This window comes from Lathyrus oleraceus, chromosome 7 (assembly GCF_024323335.1).
Source record: "Lathyrus oleraceus cultivar Zhongwan6 chromosome 7, CAAS_Psat_ZW6_1.0, whole genome shotgun sequence".
NCBI classification, from domain to species: Eukaryota; Viridiplantae; Streptophyta; class Magnoliopsida; order Fabales; family Fabaceae; genus Lathyrus; species Lathyrus oleraceus.
The window spans coordinates 212575766-212581722 of NC_066585.1; positions in this window are offsets into that span (position 1 = coordinate 212575766).

A 5957-nucleotide genomic window follows, 5' to 3' on the forward strand; every position below is an offset into this window, starting at 1 on the left:
TCGAGTAGCTTGAATCTGGCTTGATCTTACTTTCAATTGGCCTTGGCTCGACTCCAGAAGCTTGCATGAAGTGAATTAGATCAAAGAAGGGCTTGAATTCTTTGAGTTTCAATCTCAAAACAGAAGGAGATTTGAAACTCGATTTCAAGTGAAATCTTCAAGTTTATCCTTTAATGGAGGTTAGGGAGGCAATGGTTCAAAGCTTGGGCAAGCAGGGATCCCCTTTCTGATCATAATGGCCTTGTATTTATAGTGTGTCAAGTTACTTTTCACATACTTTAAAAATTTATCAATTTTAGCAACTTTGGTGCATTGATGCATGGGTAATGATTTGGGACTAAGGAATGATGCAATCCAACTCCAATCCAACTCCAATTCATGCACATTGAGTACTCAAACCATAACAAGTAAGCATACAATAGGAAATGGTTATTTGAAATCAAATTTTACCAAAACAAACCTATGAAAGGAACCATGCCTAAGTCCCTCAATCTTTATCCAAATGATGTGATCTTGGACTTTTTGGAAAGGTGAGATCAAGAGGAACAACTTTCATGTTGAACACTTTTTCATTTGAAGCTTGTATCATGATTAATTTTGAGGTGGAAATTTGGAAAATCAAACATAATTGGAATTTTTCTAAGTACCAAGTCAAATGTTCACTTCTTCCACCTTGAGTACTTTTTCTATGGGTTTCAAATGGAAAAAGTTCCTTCATATAAGTTGTATGTATTTCAAAACTCTTCAATTTGGTCATAAATTTGACCTCATTTTGATTTGGCATGAAGGAGTTATGCATTTTAGAAGTTGAGGAAAATTGCTTGTTCAATGGTAATGGCCCAAAATGACCTATAATGTTTCCTCTTGGAATATGCCCTTGAAAGTTGAATTTGAAATTTCTTAAAGAATCAAGGTTGGAGAGTACATCTTTAAATTGATCATGAAACTTGGATGTCCTTTATCTCATAAAAATTGAGCAAGTTATGGTCCTTGGAAGTTGACCTCCTAACTGGGGCACAGACAAAATGACCTATAATCTTTCACCATAAAAAATGACTTTCCAAGCAAAAATAGATCTTGATGTAAACATTAAAGTTGTTTGGAATGTAATAAGGAGTAACTTTAATCTTGGAATCATTTTCGTATGACAAACATTGTAGGAGATAGGGTCTAGTGAACCCCAGTTTTGACCAGTTGACTTTCTCTGGTCAACCACCATGAACCAACTTGCAAACTTGAAGTCATCTTGATCTTTTGGACTAATGGAGAATAATATATGCATAATATAATGTGTAATGAAGTATCCCTTGATATATTTGATTAAATGTTAAAGAAAATTGTCGAGGAAGTCATACAAGATACCCAGATGAATTAGGGCTTCCAAGGCAAACAAGCTTCAAACTCTTGATGAATTATTGATCAAAATGATAAATGAAGACCATGAGGATCCATATATGATGTTTATAAATAATGTGAACCATATCTTGATTGATCTCCTTGCATTGAGGGTCTCAACCCCTAGTTGTGAGCTTAATGAGGCATTGGTGGATGCACACACTACCTACAAAAGAAACAAAGCTATACATAGACATATTTTTAGTATTTTGGTTAGTAAATAATGAAAAACAAATTATGATACAATCAAATGTGCTTGGTTATCTCTCCCAATTCAAACCCAATGAATGAGGGTGAGGAAGATGTCAATGTGTGATCCCAAAGCCAGTGTAAATGATGAGATAACATGAGGGATCTTAGGGTCAAAATTGGGGTCTTACACGTATGACATATCTCTTCCTAATGGGGGCATTGTAAATCTTGTTTGGAATGGTGATCTTGGATCTCCACTTCCAATGCCTCCCAAGGGAGTTGGTATAGGGACGCTTGGTTGTGGCAGGGGAATGACCCCTTGTGATGCAACAATTAACGTTGCGCTTTTCAATCATGTAGTAGCAGTTATGCCATTAGTTGTCGCCACATTTTCTATTGGGGTAAGGATAGGTCACCCACTAGTTTCTAGTGGTGTAACATCTTGTGGTGTGTTGGAAACGCTTGTATTCGTTGGTGGACGTGCTATTTTTGGCAATGATTTACCGCTCCTTAAGTGCATACATCAACAAGAGTAAATAACAACATTATGCGCATCAAGTACCAACAAACTACAAATAGAGAAAACTTGCAGATTTTTTTCCAAAGTTATAAAAGATAGTTAACACTGTCCCACTAGATGTTCCAATTTGTTTACCATGAAAATTGGTAAATAGGTGTTGGTCTATTTTTTTTCTCAAAAAAGTGACTCGAGGGATCAACCAATGAGTCTCGGGACATGTGCTAATTACTTTGTTTCTTTGCAATACTTGGAAAAGTGATGTAACGTTTGATAAACGTAACTGGTTTAGACGAAGCCAAAATTTGGGTAATTGTGACAAAAGGTTTGAGTAAAAGGGACTGGAAAGAAATCGACAGGATTTAACTTGCATAAAAACCATAAAGAAAAGTAAAGGGTGTCGAAGGACCAAAGGCCAATATTTAAAAGGGTGCAAGGAAATTAAAGGGTCGATAAAGAACAGAAGTGCAGGAAATAAAGAACTTGATAAAAGGTAAAGTTTTACTGATTAGTAAATTTGTAACTGAACTCATACATTTTGCCTTGAGAACTCATTTTCACTCTGTAACACGGATACTTCTGAGTTTCAGTGGTTTTTTGTATACAAGTCAGAACCCTGGATCCTATCATTAGAACTGTTGTATATAGTGCTAAATAACATAATCGTCACGACTACATTTTACTCTCTCTTGTCACCGCGTCTTCATCGCATTCCCAATTCTCCTCACTTGCTTCCACGTCTTCCATAATGGGGCCAAAATATGGTTATTTGAGATGTTTGAACTTTGAAACTTCCTCCTTGGAAGATTTTTGTCGCTGCCGATTTCGACGCAACCTTGGTGTGTTGAAGACCCCCACTCCTTCTCTTCCAGAATTTTCACTGAGTCTTTTTAATGCGGCTTCAACGTTTTAACCAGACAAACCCTGTCTAACATCTTCACTATCTACTTGAGAAAAAAGCAGGGGTTTCCCACACTTAGGAAAATTCCTAGCTAATAGATTGATTGCAGATTTGTTATCAATCATCATCTTCAGAGACTTATTTATCTTGATCTTTAGATCCTACAATAAATTCAGAAACCAAACAGCTTGACACGCAACCACAACACCTGGAATATATTTTGCTTCACAGGTTGACAAAGCAACAACTGGTTACCTCTTGGAACATCAAGAAATATGACTTCCTAGAAACTTAAACAAGTATCTAGAAGTACTTCTCCTATCAACTCTGTCTCCACACCAATCAGAGTCTGAGTAACCCATCAACTTTGAATTAGCCTTTCCTCCAGAAGGGAACAAAACTCCATACTTTAGAGTTCTCTTATATACCTCAGAATCCTGATAGCAACTTGGTAATGAGAATATTTCGATTTACTAATGAACATACTAACCATTCCAACTGCATATCAAATGCCAGGTCTGGTATTACACAAATACCTCAGAGACCCAACCAACTGCTTGAAAGTTGTGGCATCTGAAGGAGAAGGGCGATCCAAAACGCAGCAGAATTTAAAATTTTCTCCTTTAGTGATCCTTACGAATGGGCATGATCGGTGATAGAATCGTTACCTCTTGTGACGATTGAAACCTTTGATGAAGATCTACGGAGCGATCACGAACGTTGAACGATGACAATGCCTCTACTCATTCCACACGAACGGATTCCTTCCATCTCATCGCTAGGTGCTACAAATGAAGGCTTTGAGTGAGAGAGAGAGAGAGAGAGATGGAGAGATAGATAGATAGATAGATAGATAGATAGATAGATAGATAGATAGATAGATAGATAGATAGATAGATAGAGAGAGAGAGAGAGAGAGAGAGAGAGAGAGAAAATGAAATTTCAACTACACAAATGCTTCTGCACAAGGGTTCTATTTATAGAACCACTTGTGTGCGCTATAAGCTAAAAAGACCACTTAAGTGTATGTGGCCCATATCTTATAATATGCCAAAATCACTTAAGCGCGTGGTACCTTACCATATTTCGTATTCTACTTAAGTACACCGTACCTTACGATGTTCTACAATTCACTTAAGTGCACTGTACCTTACGGTATTCCTTAGTTACTCTATCTCTCATCAATCCGTCCTTTGTGTGTGACCCTGTAGGTTTTCGCGGCATTGGCAATTATATTAAATCACATATTTAACATAATAAATAGTGAGCGGTATCTAGCAACACATCACTGCTACCCAAGACACGAAAATGTCATGTGATCTGACAAATCCTTTTGTGATAATACTTATGTGTACAATTACCATTTTGCCCTTATGTCTATATTGAACACAAGGCATAGACCGTGTGTCGCTACCGAGATTTCACGATAACGAAACCGGGACTAAAGAGATGCCAAAGAGAGGCAAAGTCAGAAGAGTCGCCACCGATGTTTATTTAGTTTACCTCTATCGGAGAGGAGAGAGGAAATAGTCGATAAAACCCTCGGAACAGAGACGCACACGGGAAGCGCTAAAAGAGAATAAGGAATCGGTCTCGCAACCGAGATTTGGGTTCGGAAGTCGGTTACGTAAGGGGAAAGTAGAACCCCTTACGTCCATGGTACTCCATGGGAACCATTTGGGTTGTTTTACATACATGGGATTCATCTATTATCGTTTTATTTTCAAATGAATGTGTGAAAAAAAGGGGGTGTTTTTGTTATTATAGTGCTCGCCAAGGATTGGGGCCCTTGTGCCTACGTATCACTCATTCGGGGATGAGGAATCAGAGCTCCGTAGTTCGGAGTAGAAAATGTTTGTGTGTTGGTTGATTTTACCTTTGAGAAAAGGGTTTTCAGGATGATGCCCTAAGGCACAAAAATGAATTTGATGAGTTGTATTGTTTTTACCTTGAATAAGGGTTTTATGAAATGAATGTTTGTGATTATATTGCACTAAAGTCTATGAGTGGAGGTGATTGTTCTAGACAACAAGTCAAGCGTCTTGCGTCCAAAATAATCAGAGTAAGAGTAGGAATGCTCCATTCTCACTCATTCTCCACCACTCAAGCTATATCAGCAGCCCGCAAACCCATCAACCTGACCGACCACTTGACCGTAGGATCAAGAGAAGCAAAAGCACCTCGGGAAGGCAAGTACCCCATAAACCATTTGAATAGCAACTGAGCACAACACCGGATCAAGCCACCACGCCGCTTCTCGTTCCTGTTATGAACCGAGTAATAGACATCTCCGATCAGAGTAGGAATAGGGTTCCTCTGTATGAACAATCTGATAGCATTATGGTCCACAAAGCTCTTCTGATTAGGAAACAGAATGACACCATAAATGCCCACAGCAATCAAAGCACAGACTGTCTTCCAATTACCCGCAGCAGCATGTTCCTTGGCCTTGGCTTCCAAGAAACTCAAATGAAAACCCGATAATTTTCCTTTCTCCTTCAAACCCTCCTTGACCATCTCCGGGCTCAAATAAAGAGCACAAGAAATCCCAAGGATGTCAGGCTCTCCCCTAATAGCACAGAAAGGAATCTGATCTCGGATCGGAATACCCAAGATGCTGGCATAATCCTCCATCAGAGGTCCCAACAAATAGTCTGGAAACACAAAACATCTCAAACCCGGGTCATAGAACTGGAGAAGAGTATGAATGGCGCTTCTGTCACTGTCAGTGAGTCTGAAAACCGTCTTCAAAATACCACCGTATGCCTCTCTAAACATCCCCACATGGTCGGGTGTAATCAATGCTATCATATCTCTCAACTCGTCGATCTCTGGGTTGAAGAAACTGTAGGCAACATCATCTTTCAAACCGGGCCTCATATCTGAGCAGAAAGTCTCTCAACCAGGATCTCGATCAAAATGTCCCTGCATATGGATAAACATGTGTTAGAT